The sequence below is a fragment of the Diadema antillarum genome, unplaced genomic scaffold, assembly GCF_040938485.1.
Source record: "Diadema antillarum isolate AM-2024a unplaced genomic scaffold, OU_Dant_1.0 seq00001129_RagTag, whole genome shotgun sequence".
Lineage (NCBI taxonomy): Eukaryota > Metazoa > Echinodermata > Echinoidea > Diadematoida > Diadematidae > Diadema > Diadema antillarum.
The window spans coordinates 65,620-92,745 of record NW_027271942.1 but is presented as its reverse complement, the minus strand read 5'-3'; the positions used below and the strand labels follow the sequence as shown (position 1 = coordinate 92,745).

The following is a 27,126-nucleotide window of genomic DNA, read 5'->3' as shown; positions in this document are numbered from 1 at the left end:
TATGACTTTGTGAAGGAAATTAGACGATGACAATCATGGCAAATTACTACAATGTATTTATTTGTTGTTCATTTTCTGCTGTCAACATGAATGAGATGTAAATGGATGAAAGGAAAAATAACACTGAAAATGTCACATATGGTACGGTATACATCACATATAATTTGCAGCAATTGAATTTTCTCAAATTTCATTTAACAGTCAACTGATATTTGTAAAATAAACAACATCCTCAGAATATCGCCTCTCACAATGAATATTACAAGTAACAACATCGAAAAGCATCAACTTTGCTTTTGAAATACAATGTACATTAATAACCACTCACAAAATTGTTTTTCAAGCCATGATCCAAAAAGTATTATGCTTGCAAAATGTATGAAGTATACGGTACTGCATTGTATTTCTTCACAATGGATAATCCAGCCTTCGAACCAACAAAATAACAAAAAGAGGGAAAAGACTGCTAGCCAACAATCTGGATAAATATGTTCAATCCATTCTTCCTCTTCAGATATATGAAAACTGAAAAAACAAACAAACAAAAACAATCAGTTTCAAAACCAAAACCCAAAGCGTTACCACTACGTAAAAACTGTGACGTAAAAATGAAAATCACAAAAACATAACACAATGTGAAAATATGGTCTAATAATACAATGCATGCACCATACTTTCAACTCATTTTACAAACTGGTTTTCTATGATTACATTTTTATTTAACGATTACCCAAACATGCTCCTCTGCAAAATCTTAAAGGTATTAGCCATCCTTTGCACCTGCTCTCAATTTCAAAGAAATACTGGTTACTATCCTGTCCAGGCTGTAAAGGAAAATTTTCATGTTTTATGTCTGTTTTCCTGTTTTGTATGAGATACGTGTAGAAACAAGCTTCAATTCTGATATAGAGAAAGTCAATTTTTCATTTTTTTTTTAAATTTCCTGCTTTTATATCATTTGCTTTTCATGTGGCAGTTACATTCCATGTTGATATCATGAGCTGACCCTCAAGCACATGAAAATTTTCAATCAGTGAATTACTGTATAACAATGAGAGCATTCATGAGGAAAGCTTTCTAAAACACTATTACATACGTTTAAGACAAACATACTTCCAATGACACAACATAATTTGTGGGCATACATTCTCATATGGACAATGCCTGGACTGCACTTAGGCTGTCTTGTAATATTCAGTCACTTATGGTTGTACAGAATTGTAGTAGTACACTGCTTGTCTTCATATATTTGTATGTCTTACAACTTTTCCTCTCTCTATTTCCTTTTTTTTTTTTTTTTTTTTTAAGCTGTATAATTTTGATGAGTTTTACTTTCTGTATAAATTTATGAAATTTGTTTCATTTCCATTTTCATTTTTCCTCTTTAAGTAAGTTATAGTATGTATGACATCTAACAGTATCACTTTGATTGGACGATGTTAACTTTTTTTTTGGAACTGTTACTAAGCACTCCACCTACGGATACTACTTTTCTAGGTACTGTACATGAATGACTGCACGCACATGTTTATCATCGCTGAGGTGACAAGACCTCGTATAGCTAAAAAATGTAAAACATTCAGGAGAGCAGGAAAAAAAAAAACAGTCAAAGCACTACATCAAATGGGATAGCCTTTCCTTTGGTATGTTCAATGTTGTGGTGGTTTCATTTTTTTTTTTTTTTTTTTTTTTGTTTGTTTGTTTTGGGGGGGGGGGGGGGTAAGACAGCTGGAATTTAGACAAGACATCACTTAACTGATTATCTGACCATTAATCCAGAACAGTTATTTTCACAAAAATTTGAGATACAAGGTCTTGTCAACCCAGCGACGATATCATCAGGTCTGAACTATTGTGCAAGAGGTTAATACCACCTCCATTGATTTCAAGCTGATAAGTCATGAAAATGTGACAATTTCCCTCAAAAAGAGAGAAGACAGACATTGCATGAACAGCATCAACATGACAAATTGTAGTTAATATATCCAGCTTCGGACATGACTCTATTCTTGGGCCCTGTTCCACATATAAATAGGTACAAAGAGGTCAGCCCGACCAGATGCTGTTACTACGCTATGCGAAGAAGACTGTCGCGACGTACCATGTACAGCGACTGGGCTGTGTATAGTTACAAAGAGGTAAGGACAAACTGCATCTACCAGAAAATCTACTACCGGTAATCAGCTTCTACAGCATGATGTTGTTGCTGCTACAATGCATGTAAACTACACCATACTGCATATCACTTGTCATGGGGGGGGGGGGGGTAGATGGCACAGCACTTTACAGGACGTCATAGTGCAGCACTTAACTTCAGAAATGTGGAATTTGTAGCTTTCAAACGTTCAGGAAAGTGAAGCGGTAAAGGTGCTACACTACTACTATACATGTAGTCTGTGCACTGGTTAACAGTCACAGTAGAAGGAGATTAAAATAGGCATCCATCACATCTACATGTCATGACACCAGCTGAATGACTGCTATGCAGTGCACTGCAACCTGGAGTGAAGGTGGGGGGGGGGGGGGGAGGAGGATGGGGAAGCAGCTAATAGTAGACCAACATCATGACACATTCCTTGCCAATGCCTCATCCATCCCCATCACAGCTTCTACGCACATTGCTACACACTCTACCAGCATCCAATAGGTCGCTATCTCCCCCTTCTCTTTCTCTCTCTCTCTGTATGGCAGCAGAACAGGAGGAGAGCACATTCTCATGTTTGGTGGTGGTGGTATGGGGAAGGGGAGGACGGTTGCTAGGGAGATGCCAAATATCAGTACCACTCACTTTGCTGTCTCCTACCAACCAACACAGAGTGCATAACATCTAGTATTATCTATGGAATCTATAGCATTATTTGGTAAATTTCCAAAGAATGAGGAGCACATGCACGGTAATAAAATCCAGCCTTCTACATTGGTGCAATAAAGAGTACACATATCTTATGATTAATGTTTTACAGTGAACTACAGAATTCTAATTAAGAACAAGAGACCCGCGGGTCTAGCGCTCACCTGAGTATCTATTCTAGAGAAGATTTTTAAAGATTCCTTCATTTGGGGGGTTTGGGCCCCCTGGGGGCCCCCTGGGCAGGGCATGGTGCCCATTTTAACAAATTGAGATCCTAACCCCCTAGGGATGCTACCTGCCAAGTTTGGTGAAAATGGGTCATGGGGTTCTCAAGAAGAAGATAAAAATGTACAATTTAGGCCCCATTAGGACCCCTCCTCACCCCCCCCCCCCCCCTGGGTCCCAAGGGGGGCACCCCTGATTCTGCCATGAACAAACTTGAAACTACAGTCATCAATGTGCTAACTCATAGTATTAACCTAGCTCTATCACTTCTGGTTCTAGAGAAGAAGATTTTTGCGGATTCCTTAATTTTGGGGGGTTTGGGCCCCCTGGGGGCCCCCTGGGTGGGTCATGGTGCCCATTTTAACAAATGGAGTTCCTAAACCCCTAGGGATGCTACCTGCCAAGTTTGGTGAAAATGGGTCATGGAGTTCTCAAGAAGAAGATGAAAATGTACAATTTAGGCCCCATTAGAACCCTGCCCCACCCCCCTCCCCTGGGTCCCAAGGGGGGCACCCCTGATTCTGCCATGAACAAACTTGAAACTACAGTCATCAATGTACTAACTCATAGTATTAACTTAGCTCCATCACTTCTGGTTCTAGAGAAGAAGATTTTTACAGATTCCTTAATTTTGGGGGGTTTGGGCCCCCCTGGGGGCCCCCTGGGTGGGGCATGGTGCCCATTTTAACAAATTGAGTTCCTAACCCCCTAGGGATGCTACCTACCAAGTTTGATGAAAATCGGTCATGGGGTTTTCAAGAAGAAGATGAAAATGTAAAAAGTTTACGCACGACGCACGACGGACGACGGACGACGGACGACGGACGACGGACGACGGACGACGGACGACGGACGACGCACGACGGACGCCGGACGAAGGGCGATCGCAATAGCTCACTTGAGCCTTTGGCTCAGGTGAGCTAAAAATGAAGGGGGGGGGGTAGCATCAAATAAAAATGTATTGCCAGTCTTTTCATGGTGAATCCATAAGACTCTTTTTTTACAAACTATTGCTACAAACTGCATTAAAAACTCTGACATTATTTGCAGTATAGTTATAAGGATGTCCATTGAGAAAGAGAAAAGAAAAACAAACCTTACCTACTCCCATTCGAAATGTAATATCCATCTGTACCTATCAAATGTTTGCATGCAGTTGACAATTAAACTCCTGATCTGTCCACAGCTTATATCCCTTAAACAGCATCTAAACGTATCATGAAATGACAGCAATATCTGCAGCATCATGCTATCTCATGCCAAGCATTCCCTTGGTTGTAAGGAAAAGTGACTAAATCCATGACAGTAACATTTCCAATATTTACATGGGATCCCCATTGCTCATAAATCTATGATACATACAAATTGTATCTCTCTGTATCTGGGCCGCTCATATGACCATTGTAAGATAATACACTCATGTATCTCACATATCCTGCATATTGTGTAATATTCATCTGTAAGCTGGACAACATACATCAAATATGCCACATGTCTAACTGGCTCATCAATACATCGTAATGCAGTGTACGAGATGCCATCACCGGCAGAACAGCATCAAGTTTCTGATCTAGTCCTAAAAATATGCAGCACTGTTCACTTCGCAGCTCAGAGCCTACGCACATGTTGAATAACATGCCTCCTTAATGCTTGGTCTACAGTGATGCACTCAACTCATTCATTATGCACACAGTGTAGAGCTTACATTCACACATTGTGGGGTTATTCCAGTTTGTTTCGCCACCACGTTGGTCACAGAGCCGATTTCCTCAGGGTAGGGGGCTAGCGAATGCCTCCTTGGATCATAGCCTCGTAGTAGTTATATGTGTGGCTGAGAATCCTCACTTGATCTCCACAGGGTGAAGCATGTAGCACCAGAGGATGGGGAGCTGTCCATGCATCAAACCGCATCAACCCTCAGCTCCTCACATCCATCAGAGAATGCACACTGAGAGCGTCATATTGTACAGCAGGCACTCAGAGGACAGGGCGGAGTAATTCCAGTCCATCCATCTCCAGCTGAAGCTAACGCTGTGTACTCTCTCCTCTATCTCTCCGTCTCTCACTTTCCCTCTCTCTTCTATCCACCACAACTCCGATTCACGCCCGTGCCCAGCAGTGCACGCTGCCTTTTGTGAAACGGGAGCTGGCCGCCTTGTCTCCAACGCTACGGACGTGTTGCCCACTACACGGCTCTACAAATCACACATGCATGTCAAGCCATCCGCCCTTACTTTGCATCGGCCTAATGGTTTGGAAGAGATCACAAAGTGAGATCACAAAGCGAGATCACGGAGCGAGGTGTCAGTAAGTCAACTCTGCCTTACTGCACTGAAGCAAATCACTGATGATAAAAGTATGTGTGCATCCTGGGATGTCCTCCACTCTAATATGACATGAACCTCTGCAAATTTCCTTGCCTTGAAAGATTTCTTCTCTTGCATTCATCTATGAAATGACACTTGTAACTCTCTATCTCTCATGACTCTGAACACACATGTGTCCGTCCAGTCTGTTTGCATTACATTCTACATTAAATTTGCCACACGATTGAGAGCTATAATGAAATTCTGCCTGCCAACGCCAGCTAATTTGATGGGCACTGCCTGCATCTGACGCATCGGGGCACGATTCCCGCATCGTTTATCCACCATACGTAGAGCGGCTCAGCACTTCAAATCATCTAGTGATAAAAGTCAGCTTCAACTCTTATGACAGTGAATCATTAACCGACTCATACATTAATTGGTTGAATATTAATCTATCACCTAACAAAGCATCCTGTGAAATGTGACTCTCACTAGATGCCTCCAAGTTGCTATGGCAACCCACAAAAATATATAAACAGGAGATGAAAACATATAATTACAGTTCTTAATATCTAACTCAGCCATACCTAGGATCTTGCTTGCTTTGGAAAATATGGTATCTGCAGCAAAGACCCCTTCATACCAAAGTACACTTTATCTGAGACAAATAACTTTACAATCAGTTACTGTAAAAGTGGAAAGTTTTGTGCATTTGCCAGGCATAAAACTAGCACAAAAATAAAAGCACACTTTTTTTTTTCTTGTGATATATACTGTATATGCCATATATTTCGCGAATCGGGAATTCTTGACAATTTTGCGAGTGGTTAAATTTGCGATCGTGGAGTCCTGTACTGAACGGATTAGTGTACACACGTACGTCACATTCACATCGGGATCAGAGTCAATATTTTCGCGTGTCTTTAATTTCGCGATTAGCACCTGACTCGCGAAATTCGCGAAAATAAAAACCTCACGAAATACTTTGCGTATACAGTAATACCATGTTATACGTTTGAGTCTGTGAAACCCTAAAATCTGTGATGCCTTCCTCTTTTGTGTGAAAAAGGATAATATCAATCGTAATTGCAATCGTGTTTGTAATTCAGCATTCAAATTAAACACTCTCAGTATGTGTAAAAGCAAAGCAAAACTCCTAAAGCTTTGGATGCCTTTAGGCAAAGCAGACATGGATTTGTCCCATTCTTCAAAATGGAAAATGTTCATTTGATCCCATGTGATGAAATACTGTATCTGTGCTGCAAGCTGGTCCCTAATGGTCCATAATGCAATCCCTCCACCCCCTCCCCCTCCCCTAAAACACCTTAATTTCACATTTATGTAACGTCAAACGACTTCTTTTGAGGTTCCTGTGGTTATACAAACCAGTTCACTCATCAAAAATTTATTGATTGCCTGAGTTCTCCACACAAAAGTCAGAAATGGAAACCATGCCCCACTGAAGGCAGGTCAGACAGTTCACAACTGCAGTGCAGCCAAGCAGTAATTTTATCACACTTCCACTCCCAATGTAGCTTTTTGTTCAGGAAAATTTACTTCTGATTATTAGAAGACAAATAGAATTGAACTCACCATCAGTCAAACTTGTCTAAGATCAATTCATGCATGCTAGATGTAAAGGACAAACATAGATGGAGTGGGCAGGACAAGAGTGATTTCTTGTCATTGCTGAAATCTGATTGTTGAAATATGAATGGAAGTTAAATACATAACTGAAATCAAATTAAATCTCAATAATCTTACCCTGACCTTCAATTTTTACTTTGTACATTTCAACTTAATTGATTTTCATACTACTATAGTAATCCACAAACCTACAAATGGCAAATAACTTACACATGAAACACAATTTACATTTGGGCATTTCCAAGGTAAAGGGGTATTTTTTAGGGATGTTGGGTTATTTTCTGTTTCCAAAGTCATTACCCCCTCCTGCCACCCCCCCCCCCCCCCATACAATATGATTTTCTTGAATAGAAGATCACTTTGCCCCAAATTTGTTTCAAAGAAGCAATTGATTAGAATTTTTGCCAAAATGAAAAAACTTGGGTAACGTACATACAACACTGGACAGACATTTATGTAATAACACATGAATACCAAATAATGAATGTGCACTGAATATTTGTTTTTTAACTGAATGGCCTAATATTGATGAAAAAAATATAACAGCCCTAAAATTTGATTGGACACTGCATTTCATACATTTTTAGACTTAGTGGGGAATGTATGTAACATGGACAGACATAAGTGTGACAGTTGTATCTGTCCAATTGTGACCAAAGCTAAAGAATCTCTTAAACTGACCTTTTACAATGACCTCAGAATATGTTTTGAATTTTCCCTTAACTCCTATTGTGAAATGCCCTACAATACTATGAGTGAAATTCCGTGAAATCATGAAAAACATAAAAAATGGTGATATTGAAAGAAACAAAGTGGTCCAAGAGATACACAGTATAAAAAAAGAGGTAACCACTCTTCATAAAACCAATTACTGAACCATGGTATTAATGGAACACCATCACACAAATGTACATGTACCATATTCTTATGGACAAAATAACAGAATTTCCATTTATGGACAATATCTTTCATATTCTGTACCTTATAACTGAAGTGCATTATAATTTCAATGTTGACTGGCCATGGATGATACCTCATCTGATGTGAAACGTTATCTTCTCCGTTAGGGGACTGCATACAGTGGCTGCAGGCATATCCCGAGGCACACACAGATTGGGTCGCTCCGCAATGAATTATACATGGGATGCATTCGATAGGATGCTATTTGCAACAGTACCACTTCCCACAAGCACAGAATTTATGACGATTGTTAAATTGCATGTGGGGGCTGAGAGGAAGACTAGGCCATTAGACGCCTGCAGTAAACACTTGGGCATGTATGGCGTGTCTAGAGGCTTCCATGGATGAAGGGAGGGGTGGCTTATTAGCCATTACCCCTTACAGTTGTCCACACAGTCTCATTTGCATAACTGATCACAGTTAGATTAACTTTGCCTATACAGACAGGGCATTATTAACCATATGTCTATCTTGCTCCAAAAAAGATACTGTGCACGACGGACATTCATTTGATATACTATCACACATCCTAGAGATAATGCATGCAGACGAGCTCTCAAGTATTACAGTAACAATATATTGAGTGCATATTGAGTGGTGCAGAGATTGAGGCAGTTGCACGATGTGTTACTTACATTGATGGGCACCAACTGTATTACTTGCATGCAGAACATTCTTTTTTTAAGGTACATGTAGGTATCTTTATCTTTGAAAATATGAAATGAAATACATTACAAATTGTATGTCAGCTATGTATCAAGTTGCTACATAATTTGCTGTCTCACATGACTTACACTAATAAATGATGAACTCAGTATGAGTAATACAAAGTGATATTTCTGCTGTAAATACATGTACATGTACATTTGGTGATACTGACATTCACTTTTACACCGGATGACACAGGTTTAATTTCTTGAAAAACTAATTAGCCATATATTGCAATGAAGGATGCATGAATGCATGACATATGACTTGTATTAATAGAAAAAAAAGATTCATATATTGTAGGTTTGATTTCTGATGCATGAATTCACAGATGCATCCACAGCATTCACATTGTTGAATGTACTACTCAGAAATTAAAGCAGGTTAATAGAATCTCTCTAGGGCTAAATAAGTTCTCATCTACGCATTTCCTGAAAGTAATGCCGTGGACATATCTTACACGTCCACTATTTTGCTGTGCATATGGAGTTCTGTCTTTCTTTTGAGTGCCACAACTTGATTCAGATTAGTAAAGCCTAAAGCTCTCAAGAATCTCAAACAATTCATATCTATCAATTGATAGTAATTTCAAAATAGCACTGGCTGTTCAAGTTTCTGTCTGTAAAAATGTGGTCTGACCTTAAACCTCATTCAATGAACCTGATCTGATTAGGGAAAAAAAAGAACTTTAGATAAAGAACATTCTTCCTAGATAAATTTGTTTGTTCTTACTTGTTACTAATATACAAATATAAGTGGCATAAGATTTGTTCTGAATTTTAAAAAGTCCTTATTTTGGTTGTTGGTTTTACACTCCTTTGACAAAACAATAAATGTTTAGCACCTATGATACAAGATGTGGGGAAAAGCGTATTCAAAATGTTTGGCTTCAAACGTTATATTCACTACATGCATTTCAATGGTTAATGAGCTATCCATCTGATCTGCTTACAGTTTGGATGGACTCGTTGATGAAATCTTACCAGGTTATGGGTACAGCTCTTCAAGCTGTTTGCTTGTTACAACTGCAAACATCTTCAACTCTTCCTTCATATCTGAGGTCAGAGATAGAACGCTACCTTTAACCATGTGCTCTGCTCTGCCAACTTCTGATGTTAGGAAAACACAGGCAGGACAGCGGGTGAAGGGTGGCACACAGCATCGGGATGGCTTCTCCGAGGTTTGTTTGGAAATGTCAGGGGGCCTCATACCTGGGAAACCTTGAGCTCCAGCTTCTGTGGGGATCGATGGAGAACTTCAGCATCCATCACCCGCCATTACGGGCATCCCACTGATAGCGGTTACTGGTAGCCATCATGGGATGAAGACGATGCACTCACGGCCGCCGAGAGCATCACAACACCAAAAGTTTGACTGGAATACAAGTCTTTCATGGAAGACCAAATCTAATAGCTTTGTGGGCTCTCTCCACTCAGAGATCTCTTTCTCTGTGCTATACAGCAAGTCCCATTTCAATGTTTATCCCTGACGTTATCTCTCACGAACAACATTTTCCTCCCTTATTAACTTTTCCCTTTTTAGGAATGATTGCATATTCAATTAGCATGTATTAAGTCACTTTATACCTCACACTGCCTGTTGCCAGATGTCAAGAAGTGGCAATAATGCCATTTATTGTGTTGTTCCAATCGCAAAGCCAGTAGTAGCTTTCAAACGTAACAATCACAATACCAGTAGTAATTATCAAACTCAACAATCACAAAACCAGTACCAATTTCAAACCTAACAAAACCCTCAAACGAATAAGACTAGTTTGTACAGTATTCACTGCAGTACAACTGCATTCACTACAGCACGTTAAACTTGCCTACCAAATTGCAAGCTTGCATCACAATATGGGGCACAGGTGCGACACTTTAAGCTTATACCTATGCCCTCCATCACAGCTAATGATGCCTGGGTCTATCTTTGTAAGATGATTTATATTTTGTAGACAACGTGGCATGACGTCTCTCCTAGAAATGTTTCAGGCTCTTTATGACACAGTGACATGTAAACAACATCCAGTTTCTGAGTTTTAAGTGTCTACAGTGGTCTCCCATTATTACTAAGTCCTTGGGACTGGCAGTCTTCTCTCGTTATATAATATCGAAATTTTGTTCTAACCAAACAAATAAACAAGAAAAATACATATAGAGCTGATAATGTTGAGGCCAGAATTTTTACTGTTGTAACTGGAATTTCGGTATAACCGTGTGCATTTTAATGGGGGTGCACTGTACATTGTACATCCATGAATTTTCAGAAACCAAGACCTCTCTGATACTTGTAGTCCTACATACAATACAGTAAATTCCCAGTGCTGCCAATTCAGTTGAACCAGTGAACAGAGATCCTTCGTCACACTTCATTTCCTAATAATATTCCAGAAACAAAACTTTAAAACAAACGATTACTTTAAATTTTGTCAAGTGTAAAAGAACAGGTGCCCTGCAAGTTTGAATATTAATTGAATTAACACATTTAGCTTCATTGGTATTAATCTAAAGAAACAGCTACAGTAGTTTGTGCTAGTAGATCCCACCTAAACAAAACTTCAAATTCCATTTACAAGAGCTCGATATCAGTAATGCACCATTATATTATTTTTGTCTATATTGAAAGATACCTTGGAAATGTGAAAAAATAATGTTGTTTCGCTCTTGTATAAGTACCTATCATTCACTTCTATCTTGAACAAAGCATATAACGTTCCCAAGAAAATGTTCATCCTATGAGCTGTGCGTACCATTGTAGTTGAACTTTTAAATACACACTGAACTGCCTTTTCATTTCATATAACAGTAAACATATCTCTGTCACAAATTAAAAAAAACCTTCTCCCCAATGTTTGTCAATATGAAAAATTACAAATGTCATTTCAAATATCAATCCATGAAAGAGAGCATAGAGCTCTCCTTTGAAACTAAACAGCGGTAACATGCTTGAATAATTCAAGCCTTAAATATAGCTAAGCCCCAACACAGAATGATGAAAGCAATAACACTCTCAGAGACTTCCTTTTGATGGCTGAATTCATGTCACTGTGTTTTGATACTTCAACACAGCTGGACAGACAGTTATATTTCCATCTGCTCCAAGCAGGTCCATGGAATGATTCTTCTCAGAGCCTTCATCTCCTCCACCAGTCACAACGGAGGAATTCAAAAACTTTGGAGGCCCATAGCAACAGTCGGCAAGGCAGCATCATCACCGCAGGCTGATTTAAAACAGATCAACAGTTTCAAAACCCGATGATGTTCTTACTGAACAAAGCAAAAGCAAAACACTAGCTGAAGCAATTAATATGGATGAATTCATTTTCTTCGATTGATACATGTGTGCACATGTCAACACTAGAAACTAATACTAATTGATACAAATATCAAATACGTGGTGTTGATAGGTGCTTAAGGATCTCACATCTCCTCTTAGATACATTGTCCCTATCCCCTTTGAAGTCAAGATTATCTAGCATCTATATGCAGTAATGTTTGCAAGTGAATACAAAACATCAACACAAGACAAACTTGCCTCCCAATGAACAATAATCCTGCATTAAGAATGTTTCATGCAGATATTTTGCCCTTCTTCATTTGAATGGGAACAGTAAACACAACAAGAAGGCCAAGACTCATAGGTAAGCCTCAAAGCACGAGTCTACACAGGAAACAACATCCCAATGCTGATTCCCAGCCTCAATCAAAATGGGGGCTCAAACCAGGAGTAAAGCCTCCCAGAATCTGTCTTTTCTTCGTATTTTCCCTCATTTTAAAGATATTGCTGGTTGAAATATATTTTAGGTATTCCCCAGTGAGAGAATAAGTAGTTCAAAGTAACTCAGTAATCTACTCCAGGGTTGACTTAAAGGACGTTTGTCATGCTTACACCAGGGATGGTAATGTGTGAGTGATTGTGTGTGACTGGACAATTACGTGTGTGTACCAGGCATGCACATTTCAAGGCATACAGTGCAAAATAAAGAGGATGGGACATAAAGCATAGCTACTCTTGCACAAATCAACAATATGTTGACTTTCTAAATATGGCTGCAAAATTACACGAAATGCCTGTAGATTTTAGTATGATCATCCTGTGTGACTCTTGACCACTTTCTCAACCTCACAGCGCATAAACCTATAAGATATTACACATGTGCAATCCGATCTGGCTAAACACACATACACGCACATAATGTGCACCTTGTGTACTCTTTGCCTCTTCACTTAGCCGACATGTACATTATCGATGTCTGATACTCGTCTGCTTGCCTGTGTACTCAAGATATTGATCCCCTGTAACTCTAGCTGGGTCAATCTGTGAATGCATCAGATAATTTGAAGCCCCATCTCCAAAGCAGGCCCTCCAGTGCGCACTAATTTCATATGTATGAGGCATTCTAATGCAAATACAGTACACCTTGTTTCCATGATGAGAAGAATCCACTTACATATTACTGCGACCCTTTGCTGCCATAGACACGACTCACGACATCATACAGTACATGTACACAGACTCAGACCTGCACACACACACACACACACACACACACACACACATACTCATTCAGAACCAACAAAAGAGTGTCAAGTCAGTGCCCCTGGGTAATTAGTTCATTAACCAACACACCACTAGTCTCATTGTACCATGAGTCATGCATTGTGAGTGCATAACGCTTAATGCCCTAATGGCTTCAGTGTGTTTTAAGATATTCAGTTGATTACAGGTACACTTCATACCTAACATATTCAGGTATCTTCGAACAGTTGCCATTTACTTTCCAAAGAGGAATTCTAGACCAGTAAAATGTTAGTCTATAAAGAAAGAGTAAACAGCACTAGTCTATAGTGAATATTTGATCAAAATCAGATTTAAAAAATTAGGGAAGTTATGAAATTGTGAAGTTTTGCTTATTTTTGCGGAAAATTTAGAACAGATAATATGAGTGTACAAATGAGAGAGCTGATGATATCATCACCTCACAATTTTTCATTGACCATACACAAAAAAAAAAAACTAAAAGAAATCGTAATTTTCTGCTTTAAATATCTGAAACATACTATATGTTATTCCTGGCTGAATAACTTTGAAATAATCATCAGTCACTAGGATATAAAAATATCAGACTATGAGATTTGAGTGTTATTGCACTTGAACAGAAAAAAAGAGAGGAAATTTTAAGATTTTGTGTACAAAGTATATTACAAGTTGTGAAATGATGACATCATTAACTCACTCATTTGCATATATTTATGTTGAATGTTCAAGAACTGTTTTGAGAGAATTTGTAAAAACTAGTGAAACTTCACAATTTCATAACTTCCCCTAGTTGCGTTTATCTGATTTTGATCAAATTTTCACTCTTTCTTTTCAGGTTATCTTGGAACTGGTCTGGAATCCCCTTTAAGCAAGAAAAAGAACTCCAAATCAACACAGTATTATGCACTCAATTTATCAAAGCATGACTGCAATTTCCCATGCATCATGTAAACACATACCCAAGTACATACACACACCAATACAAGCACACATTACATCTCCTCCTCCATCCTACAGTATTGAACTGTATTTGAAAGAGATGATTTACTTTCGTGGGAAGCATATGGGCCAATGATTGAACAAAGGAATGATTCATACAGTATAAACACAGAATCCACTACATCTCATGATCTCATGTAAGAACAGGTTTGGATGATTCAGAACACCATTTCTCTGGAGGAAAAATGCGCCGTCTGAAGGGATCCGAAGAAGGCAATTGTTTACGTTTTCTTCCGTCTCTACGTGGCTCCCTTGAAATGAAATTGGCCTTCCTGTCGTAGGAAATCAAGTTCAAGCCAAGGTAATCAACAGCCTTCCAGCTGCTGGCAGTCTATCACAGTATATCTCGGACCTACACTTCCCCTTTTACAGCGCTTCCAATATCTACCAATTTTCATCAAATGCTGGCTTGTAGCAAGAAAACATCATGTGTCTGATTAGAGCTATAGTTATTTAGACTGCAGTCATAGTTCTTTTCAAATGATGATATCAGTGAATTTGCATGTTTTCTTTATCGTATTACACATTGAAGCCCTTTCACATCTTTTTTTTTTTTTTTTTTTTATTTATTTATTTTTTTTTTTTTGGGGGGGAACATATAATCTGAAAAGGCAGTACGTAACATATGTTCTAAATATCAATTACATGCATATGATACACATAGATGTGCATACTATGGGACAAGGAAAACAGTACCAGCAAAATTTCATCAATTTAAACAGAAACGTAAAGAAAAGAAAAGCTTAATTCACTCAGAAGCTCAAAACAGCCAGGGTACATGGGGCAAAATAAGCTTGCAAGTAAAACATTCACATATATATCATAATACCAGACATTCTGGAGAAGCCAATAAAACCTCATCTACACATGAATGTACAAATTTGTAACAGAAAATAACTTCCTTCAGTTTGCAAGGATGACTCCTTGGGGGTTACATCACTTCATCCCAAAATTACTCTGGTTCCAAAAGGCATTTTTATGAGAAATTGGCTAAATATTAAAAAAAAAAAAAAAAAAAAAAAGAGAGAAGAAATGACATACTCTGTTGTAGACTGCATGAAGTCCCACTTATTATCAAAGGAACATTGGATTTTTCCAAAAAGAGAGAATACTGACGGAAAAAAAAAAGTCTTAAGGTATTTTCTTGCCTAAACCTTATTAGCTCATATATGCAAATGTACGTATGATCTCATCAAACTATGTATCACTGACCTTGGATCCCCCCCCCCCCCAGTAATGTACATAATCTAAGGCTATTTAGGTTAAATTGGCAATATGAAATTACAATATTCATAAGCCTGTCAATCTCATGCTATACAGGTGGATTTTTTTTTTGTTGCAGTTTTCATCTCATTTTGAACGCTCAATACAAAGAGGAAGGTGAACAAAACATGACCTCATCTCAAGCACATGATCGGAACAGGTTTGAACAGCATGGATGTGCATTTTATTATGAGCAAGATAGGAGACAGCAGGTGCAGCTGTACAAGCAACATTTTGCACTTTACTGCAAATGATTTGTTCCTTCTACTGAATGCAATACAAACAGTTATTCAGACACTACGATTGTGACCCTGTCCCAATAAATCTGCCTGAGAACATAATACAAATGTTATCTACAAATGTATGAAGGAGCTGCAACATATTTACAGAAGTCAAGTTTGCGACTTATGTACCTGTACGTTTCTTCTTCTTTGTCTTCTTCTTTTTTGTATCTGTACAGTAATATGTGCGTATCCATTCAGCTTTCTAGAAGGCATTTGAAGCTATTCACATTGATCTTTTTATACTGGAAAACCCATTCAACTCCTAAGGAGCAACAGACAGGCCATATAAAGCACTGACGCAGACAATTCAGAGCAGAATAGGTGAGGAGGGGATGATGAAACGGCCGTATTTATCACGCCCAGTAGCATCTGGCCAATATCCTGCCACACTTGCCAGGCAATACAGGGACGGTGCTAAATTCATTTCTGGGTCAGCACCATACAGCTCACCTATGACTCAGGGCTATAGACGCATTCCCATGAAGATGAACTCGGAGAAACAAGGGACACACTGCATTCAAATGCATGTGATCCATTTATGTTCTCAGCATGCATACATACACAGCTGCCTAGTTGCATTTCTGATTTGCAGAGTGTGCTAGATAAACAGTATTGCACGGTACAACACTATGGGATATAAAGCCCTTGAAATTCATGGCAACTGCAACCTTCCGTTCAACGTTCTCCTTCGTGCAATATGACGCAACATCATTAATGGTACACATCCTATTTTCTCAAGCTGATGGGAGACTTGTCCAGGGAAGAGATTGAGTGCTGACGGCCAATGCACGCACGAGATTAGCCTCACACAATTTGAATGCTTTGACCAAGCTACTCTGCAATATGACTCAGATACACATAAACCAGAGACATTATCACATTTAAAAAGCTTACACTGTACATTCTTCTCAGAACATGTTCTCCCTAATCAGCTGCCTGTGTGGGCCCTTGCATCAAAATAGAATAAAGATACAAAGCTTATACTAAAAGGTGCTTTCAAAAAAGGTGACCCTCAAGCTAAAGATTGTCTACTAAATAATTCATCTGTATTTTGGCTTCAAAACACATGCATTGTATGCCAAGCATGTCAGAGCATGACGATGATATCTGTGAAGAAAAAAACAGGGAATGATTCGAAATGGCATTGACAGAAGTTACCCAATATATAAATTCTGTGCGGAACTTTTATATGTTTGTGCATTTTAATGACGTGTGCATGTTCAATGCCCATTGCTTCTAAATTATTGGCTCTACTAGTACTGTATTGATATCAGTGAAGTATTGTCAGCGTGCATGCAGGCACACATGTACAGCAGGTACCAATAGACTAACAAAACTGTAAAAGTGGAAATTTTCATGCATTTCACACACTGTAACATGAAACATGCACTAAAATAAAAACACACAGATTTTTTTTCTTCACTTGTTACAGGTAATATTGGAAATTCCAAGCAATTAAAAACATACGATATTCATCATACCTAGTCAAGCATGAAAAATTACTAACTTGAAAATAATAATTACAACATTGTATCATAATACACTTACAGTTGTATAAGGTATGAACTGAGTATGTAAAAACATGATATATGCAACAATTAAGTATATAATCTTGGATGCTAGCAGTTCGCATTCTCACAATTCTCAGAAATGAATCATTCATCAGTGAAAAATGGTATGATGTATATTTCAAGTTTAAGTAGTCCTTGTTACAATCCTTCATAATATACCAAAAATATGAACTTGGCTTGCAAATAGTATCATATTTCAGCATGATGTGTTCATGTACAAACTGAAGAATGGCATACTGTATGTATATGGCATTTACTTCGCGAGTTTAAATTTTCGCGAATTGGGAATTCCCAATGATTTCGCGAGTGGCTAAATTCGCGATTGTGGAAGTCCTGTACTGAACGGAGAAGTGTAAATGCGTATGTTACATTCACATCGGGATCAGAGTCAATATTTTCGCATGTCTTTAATTTCGTGAATAGCACCTGACTCGCGAAATTCGCGAAAATAAAACCCTCGCGAAATATTCAGCGTATACAGTATATGTTTCATTCACCATTTGTTTCATTATACATGGACAAGCAACTTCTAGTCCCCCTCGCGATAGAGGCATGTCGTCTGTTCCAACGTACATGTACATGTAATTCTCCTTATTGCATATAGTTCTTCAAATCTGAACGTGTGGCGCTCGAATTTTTTTACCTTTAATTCTTGGGATATAAACTTCCGGTTATGAACGTGCGATGTGTAAATGTACGCTTTTATGCACATTGAATGCCGAAATACTAGTATTCACAGTTCGTATTAAATTCTGTCTTTTAATCTGTCGAATAATAGAGTTATTTTCTAATCTGTAACTTTTTGATGAATGGGATTCTTCTGCAAAGCGGCCCATGAATGCTGGGCCAATGATGCATAACAACGAAATTATGAAAAATATCTATAGATGAAGGACGTGACATGGGTAAACTGCAAAACCGGAAGTGTACGTCCCAAGAGCGATCGATCAGATATCGGTATCGCAAGGTGATATCACTTGATATCGGCTGTATACGATAGGGAGAATTCTATGCCCTTGCTGTACATTAGCATGTAATCTTTGGCATCAAAGAAGAAAAGCTACAAGCCCACTATCTGGTAATATAACAGTGAAATTAAGACTGGTCACTGTATGATGTAGATAATAGAGTAATGATTTTAATCACAAGCAACACATGGAAACACCACTGGACAACGGGACATGTTCTGAAGAACATACATTTGATGAGCTCCTTCATTGATCACGAGTGAGTATGCAAGTCCATGCCCTGTCCATAAAATTAATGTTGAACATTAGAGATGCAATTTCCTATACAGCGAGAACAAAAGCAGTTGAAACAGTACCCATTATACTGTGTGTTATCATTGCCTTCCCACAGACAATGTCAAAGTAATAAAATATGAAAGAATCTTCATAACCAATTTTTTGTCCCTCAAACTTTTGTCAGGCTCTAGCCGTCAACAACCTGGCTCGAACAAAATGTACGAAGCACTTTACTCAGTTATTTCATGGATTAAAGGTAGGGTGGGTGGGGAAAGCTTGTAAATCTCACCTACATTGTACATGTAGAGTGTATCTTCTGTGACCTGGCAAGTACACATTACTGCACATGTAAACTCGTTTCCTCTGTCTCAGCATGCAGCTGTACATTTAGCTATCCACCTGGCACTAGCTCACCATTTCCACCACCAAAATTAGCCTAGGAAAAAAAAAAAAATCAACAGCATATTTTCTCAATCAAATGTGACAGCTGCTCTCAGTTTGGCATGTATCCCATACTCGATTCTCAGCACGATCCCCCAATAGGTCTGCAAAGACAGTATACTGTATGACAGTTGCTATACATGTACTGTTGGCATACAAAAACATTGATGAATGATATTTCTATCAAAAAAATAAAAACAAACACACTTTTCAAATAAACATGTGCCTGATGATGATAATCTTGTAATCTATACATTTTTGACAGCTTCGACATTTCAGATAAAACCAGAGTTGACACCACAAACGTTTTCACTCATTTCACTTGCAGGCTCCAATTGCCACAGAACAGCATCATATTCCACTTAGGAACCTATCTCTTTGTTTTCATAATGCTTATGAACATTGGATAGCACTTCCCAGCTATGCAAGAAAACAACATTGAAAATTAATCCCTCCTACAATGTAATAGACTAATACAGCCGAAAGGCAGGCAGACGCTTACACTGCTTTTTGATAGAAAAAAGTTGTATAAATGAGCCAAAATGAAAATCATCTGTAGCAGAGTATGAAGTGGAAACTTAGTTCATTAGTTCTGAAGCGGGGGGGGGGGGGGGGGGGGGGGGGGGGGGGGGAATACTCAAAATTCAAGAATACATAATCTGTATATTGTAGGAATCAATTTTATTTCTCACATTGAATCATTATAAATCAAGTCATCTCTGTATCTAGTTCATCATAAATACCGGTAAGCTCTTGCTTTCATCAGGCATTCTAGAGGTTGATCACAGCAACACAAAACCACTGTGACAATTTTGAATTCTACTATTGCTAATGTTCATGGTCTGCACTGTTGATATGTCTCAGTTACATGAACAAAGAGGTTCATTATAACATTGATGCAATTTTCCCTGCAAATTTAACATAGTTGGAAGGCACATACCAAGTCAATTAATGTGATAGCAAATCTAGCTGGCCATTCTTTTCCTGGAGTTGAATCAGTCAGAAAGTGTTCGGTAAATGAGTATCATTGATATGATTAGGGTATACATTTTTTCATGTATTACTGCAGGTGTTGACGTACATATATTTCCATACGACATATTCACTGATTTGATTTCCCATAGCACCATTGTTCTGTATTTTGTGAATTTAATAATGGCTGTTCAATAGGATCACACCCATCCACCCATTTCTATTCCTCTTCCTTCCTTTCTGTATGGGCAAGCACATGCACGAAAGCAAGCTACATTGTAAGTCTTAATCTATTTTTCCCCTCTGAAATTCATTCTCTATTCTAAGAGTGATATTGTTTCATGTGTTTTGAAGACCCATTTATACAAGAATTTGAAACCATCATGTTATGTGATATGATATGAATCATTATCTGAGTCATGTTGCAGAGTGATACCATACTCTCAACACATATATGTTACGACCAAAATCACTCTGAGAATGATCGCACAAAAGGAAACAATCAACTGATGTTCAGGCGGTTTATTAACAGTGATATTGTGGGTACAGACTGGTAATCGGTTTCACATCAGTACAATAATGATCAATAGAAACAAATATAGTCAGTAATGGAATCACTTACGTACGCATTACACGCAATATCCCTGGAAATGTCCAAATACGATGCTCGATGCACAAACGAATGATCCGCGATGCACCGATGAATGATTCCTCTGACGTAACTCCAAAAGTACAGGTTACAATAGTCCACGGTATAAATCCGGGGTAAAATCCACGATATACGTCCACGGCGAAACGTGCAGAGTCCGAATGTTGTGACGACCACGTCCAGTTGATGCGTTGAATGATGATTCACTTAATATTGTCCAGCTAGGAATCCAGCCCGTCACAGCTTTTCCGTAGCAATGTCCATTGACATAAAAATATGGAGTCTATCTTCAATGTAGGCAAATTAATTATCTGCAGGCAAAATGTCTCCCAGGCCTTATCTCCACAAATATAGCAGGTCAGCAGGTAACACAGGACTGACTATAACAAGTCGCTTCAGAGCCAGAAGTGACGTAACTCTCAGAGCAGAGGTGTTGGGTACTCTGCCTACTGCAGAATTTCTCTGGCTTATATACTATCCATTCACCCCCTTCTAGCACATTCTATAACTCTCTCCAACCTACTAGCCAGTCCAAGTTCCAGGAAACCTGGATGACTCACTGCCTAACTATGTACAAAACATCATTACCAAAATTAACTACCAATCACATTGGGCTACAGGGACAGTGCCTCACTCAGCCAAATATGTTAGCACTTCCCAGAACATTCTGGAAATGGGTGAAATCATTCTAGATTGAGTGAGCTATAATATTTTTCCTATTCCATGCATGTACTGTATAGCTACATTGTATACCACCTAGAAAATTCTCCACTGATCTGGTCAGCCTGTATGTACTATATGTATACCACATAGAATGTTCTCCATTAATCTGGTCCACCTGTGTACATACACATTAAAACAGCCAGGCATACAGTACATCATACATGTACGTGTACATAACTACTAGTGTGTACATTTGTGACACCATCCCCCATGGGAAAAAGAAAGCCTTGCTGTAGCAAGGGTTTCTTTTACCTTCACAATTTCTCATTGTTATTTGCAACGAATGTGAAGTAAAGTCCAAGTCAAGCAACAATAATCACATACTATCACATGCCTGTTGGATAGCTATATTAATTCCATGTTCTCTTTTCATGGATACTATTTACAATGATATTGCTTGGATTCTCGGAGCTTATACAATCATATCAAACTGTTTTGCACACATTAATGAATATGCTTAACACATACACTGGAAATGATATGCGGTGAAAACTTTTCACCTTTGATACTCTCTTCATGTTACACTCTTGATAGAGCGTCGGCAATTACATTGTTTTTGCCTGCCACATGTTTGATTTTGAGTGCATATGGCTGCGTCATCATGCTCCATCTGAACAATCTGTTGTTCTTCATTTTGAACCGGTCTAAAAAGACCAAGGGGTTGTGGTCAGTATAGACTGTGATCTCCCCTTTGCTATTTGTCAAGTACACTTCGTATTGCTGGAGGGCAAGGATGAGACTGAGAGCCTCCTTCTCAATTGTGGAGTACTTCTTCTGGTATGTGTTCAATTTTTTGGAGAAGTAGCTAACTGGTCGTTCAGTGCCTTCTTCATCTTCTTGGAGCAAAACCGCTCCCACTCCCACATCGCTAGCATCTATTGCCACCTTGAATGGCTTTGCGAAGTCAGGAGCTGCCAAAACAGGCTCATTAGCAAGGACTGCCTTTAGTTTCTCGAAGGCTCTTTGACACTCATCAGTCCAGGTGTACTTTGCCTTGCCCTTCAGCAGGTTTGTTAGGGGGGTGACTACAGTGCTGAAATTCGGTACAAATTTCCTGTAGAAACCAGCCATGCCCAGAAATCTGAGCAACTCCTTCTTGGATTGGGGAATGGGAAAGCCTAGTATAGCCTCTACCTTGGCTTCTCTTGGCAATACTTGTCCCTGACCGACTACATGCCCGAGATACACCACTTTGGCCTTTGCAAATTCACTCTTTGCCAGATTAATCACCAATCCGGCCTCCCTGAGTCGATCAAAAAGTTGCCGCAAGTGTGTAATGTGCTCCTCCCACATGTCACTGTACACTAGGATATCATCAATGTATACTACACAATTGTCAAGTCCGGCAATGATTTGGTTTGTCAGCCGTTGGAAGGTGGCTGGAGCATTTTTCATGCCGAATGGCATTACTTTGCATTGGAACAAGCCATCTGGCGTAGCAAAGGCAGAAATCTCTCTGGCTTTGTCGGTCAAGGGCACTTGCCAGTATCCCTTTAGAAGGTCTATCTTACTGACATATGCAGAATTTCCGACCCTGTCAATGCAGTCTTCTAGTCTGGGAATGGGGAAAGAGTCTGTTTTCGTCACGGCATTCACCTTTCTGTAATCTATACAGAATCTTTGAGACCCATCCGGTTTGGGCACCATGACGATTGGGGAGCTCCAACTGCTTTTACTCGGTTCTATTATGTCATTGTCGAGCATGTATTGAACCTCTTCCCTTACTTTTTGCAGTTTGCTTGGGTTTAGTCTGTAAGGGTTTTGCTTGATAGGGTCAGCATCTCCTACATCGACATCATGTACAGCCAGAGGGGTGCAGCCTGGCTTGTCCTTACACAATTCTTCGTACTCGTGTAACAGACTAGTCACATCTTTCCTCTGATTTTCAGGTAGGTAGTTCAGTGCCTCATCTACTTTCCCTAACATCTCTGAGTTAGACAACCTGGCACTAGAGGGCTCACTTCCATTCTCATCTTGAGCTTCTCCCTCTTCATCTACTTCTTCTACTACCACCTGAGCTACGCCTACCGGCTGACTAGCCTTTCTCTCGTAGTACTCTTTCAGCATGTTTATGTGACACACCCTCTGATCTTTTCGTCTATCTGGCGTACTGATCACATAGTTCACATCATTGAGTTTCTTTTTGACACTGTATGGGCCACTGAACTTGGCTTTCAGTGGTTCACCTTGTATGGGCAGCAGTACAAGAACTTTGTCACCTGGGTTGAAAGTTCGGGCTTTGGCATTTTTGTCTGCCTTTCTCTTCATAGAGTCTTGTGACACTTTCAAGTGTTCCCTAGCTACCTCACAAGCCTTTGAAAGCCTTTCACGAAACTTTGACACGTAGTCAAGTAGGTGGACCTCATCATCCTCAGTCATGAATTTCTCTTTGATGAGCTTCAGTGGGCCCCTGACTTCATGACCGTACACCAACTCAAATGGGCTGAAACCCGTCGACTCATTTGGGGAGTCCCTCGTTGCGAACAGCAGGAAAGGGATGCCCTTATCCCAATCCTCGGGATACTCCTCACAGAACGCCCTAATCATTGTCTTTAGGGTCTGGTGGTAGCGCTCCAACGCACCTTGGGACTGGGGATGATAAGCTGACGACTTCAGCTGCTTCACACCCAAACGATACATCACCTCTTGAAATATGCCTGACATGAAATTTGACCCTTGGTCAGACTGCACTTCTTTGGGCAACCCATACCTAGTGAAAAACTGCACTAGAGCATCTACCACAGTCTTTGCAGTGATATTTCGCAATGGGATAGCCTCTGGAAACCGTGTGGACATATCCATGATTGTCAAAAGGTACTTGTGACCTGACCTTGTCCTAGGCAAAGGTCCAACACAGTCAACTAGAACCCGACTGAATGGTTCTTCAAACGCAGGTATCGGAATCAATGGCGCCGGCTTCACTGAATGTTGTGGTTTACCAGCCACCTGACATGTGTGACAAGTCTTGCAAAACTCAGCCACATCCACATTCAACCCTGGCCAATAAAAATGCCTCATGATCCGATCCTTTGTCTTTCTGACGCCTAAATGGCCGCCAACAGGTAACTCGTGAGCAATCCTCAAGATCTCACCGCGGTAACTAGGAGGGACAACAACTTGACGGACCACCGTCCAATCCTCATCAGCTGGCCTATGGGGAGGTCTCCACTTCCTCATCAAAATGCCATCTTTGACATAATAGCACTCAGGGACCTTTTCAGCCTCAGCCTCAGAACACGCCGTCTGAGACAAGCCTTTCAACTCAGAGTCTGCCTGCTGTGCTTCAACCAAGGAAGACTTGCTAAACAGCCCATCACTGTTAGCCTTGGAGCCTAATACAGCAACCCCATCATTTAAATCCTTGAAAAAGGTTTCTGCCAACCAAACACCGGAATTCTCCTCCACATCAACAGAATCCGCATCATCTTGAACAGCTCTACGAGCCTGAGACCTAGTCACAACACAATCTGGGAAAATCCCAGGAAACTCCTCCTGCAACTGCTCAGTTTCAGCAACCACCACTGGTTTATCCGAAACAACTGGAGACGCAACCACCTTGTCCCCAGCCAAGTCATTCCCCAACAGGAAGTCAATCCCTGCCATGGGCAACTCAGGAACAACTCCAACAGTAACAGGACCAGAAACTAGGTCACACTTCAAATCCACTCTATACAGTGGCACTGACATATAACTGCCATCAACAGTCTGAATCAAGACTTTTGCATTAACTGCACTATCTGGTGGAAAAGTCATACCACCATCCACCATCAACGACTGAGAGGCCCCCGTATCCCGCAGGATGACCACTGGCTTACCTGCCTCACCAGAGGTACATGGGGTCACCTCACCATCAAACAAAAAGCTACGATAGCTCTCATCCACCTGCTTCAGCCTATCTTTGAATTTGGGAGATTGACTTTCAATGGCCTGTGTTTCACTGAACGGGACACTGTTTTCAGGTAGGACACTTTTTGACATGACAAATCCCAAGTCCTTCTTTGTTTTGTTTTGCAACTTCCAACACTGTGACTTAACATGCCCTGTCTTGTTACAGTGAAAACATTTGATGACATTTGCACTTGTACTGGACCCTTTGTCAGATTGAGGCTTTGGTGCCGATGAAGTTTCAGAATTTGTGCCTTTTTCAGAACCAGCATTCTTTGGATTGCTCGGCTGATTTTTGTCTCTCTTGTTTCCAGAGAAATTCCTGAAAGGTGGTCTGTTGTCATTTCTGTGGGTCAGCTCATACTCATCAGCCATCAAGGCTGCTTTATGGAAACTTGTCACTTTGTGATCATCCAAATGTGACCTCACACTGAAAGCAACACTCTTTTTGAATTCTTCCAAAAGAACAACCTCACGTAGGTTATCAAAATCCTGATCCACTTTCAGGGACCTGTACCACCTATCAAACATCATTTCTTTTTCACGAGCAAACTCAACATGTGTCTGGCCTGGTTTGCGGTACGAATTTCTGAACTTGTGTCTGTACGCCTCTGGCACCAACTCATAAGCATTCAACACTGCTTTCTTGACTGTAGCATAGTCACGTGATTGCTCTTCAGAGAGAGATGAGTACACATCGGCTGCTTTGCCGACAAACACACTTTGAAGGAGCAAGGGCCAAAATTCCTGTGGCCAGTTCAAACTGTTAGCCACCTTCTCAAATGACACAAAATATGCATCAACTCTGTTTTCTTCAAACTTTGGCACCAATCGAATGTTCTTTGCCAAATCAAATTCAGGGGGAGCCCTTCCACGATTTCCAACAGTCTGTGCATGAGTCAATTCCATCTCACGCAACTTCATTTGCTGCTCCATTTCAAATTTCCTCATTTCCATTTGTTCTTTCTCCCTCTCTCTTTCTAATCTCATCTTCTCTTTCTCCATTTCCATTTCTTTCTCCTTCATTTGCAATTTAGCAAGCTCAAGCCGTGTCTGATCTGAAATTTGAGCTTGATCAGGAGTATGAGTTTCTTCTTTGAGCTCCATGTGACCAGCTACTAAGTCGAGAATCTCTGCCTTTCTAGCACCTTGTGGAACATCAACATTTAAATGCTGTGCAACAGCGGTCAAATCACATTTGCGTAACCTTTGCAAATCTTTGAGTGACAAATCTGTCCTCTGAACAAATGCCTGAACATCCATTGTACTGATTGACATTGTCACACTGTAATACACACAATATACAATTGAACAATCAACTCAACCGGTATTTTGTCTGTACCAATATTCTGGATTCCGGAACGTTCCAAATTCTAAGTTTTGGCTTAAATTCACTTCTCGGACACAAGCCCCCAATTTTGTTACGACCAAAATCACTCTGAGAATGATCGCACAAAAGGAAACAATCAACTGATGTTCAGGCGGTTTATTAACAGTGATATTGTGGGTACAGACTGGTAATCGGTTTCACATCAGTACAATAATGATCAATAGAAACAAATATAGTCAGTAATGGAATCACTTACGTACGCATTACACGCAATATCCCTGGAAATGTCCAAATACGATGCTCGATGCACAAACGAATGATCCGCGATGCACCGATGAATGATTCCTCTGACGTAACTCCAAAAGTACAGGTTACAATAGTCCACGGTATAAATCCGGGGTAAAATCCACGATATACGTCCACGGCGAAACGTGCAGAGTCCGAATGTTGTGACGACCACGTCCAGTTGATGCGTTGAATGATGATTCACTTAATATTGTCCAGCTAGGAATCCAGCCCGTCACAG

The 27,126-nt window shown here is 39.8% G+C and overlaps 1 protein-coding gene across 1 annotated transcript in view; it reads right to left on the bottom strand.

Moving 5' to 3' along the window:
* The window catches only part of LOC139744027 (reticulon-1-A-like), a 47,928-nt gene that overhangs the window by 12,833 nt on the left and 7,969 nt on the right, over positions 1-27,126 (bottom strand). The gene's annotated exons all lie outside the window — the stretch shown is intronic.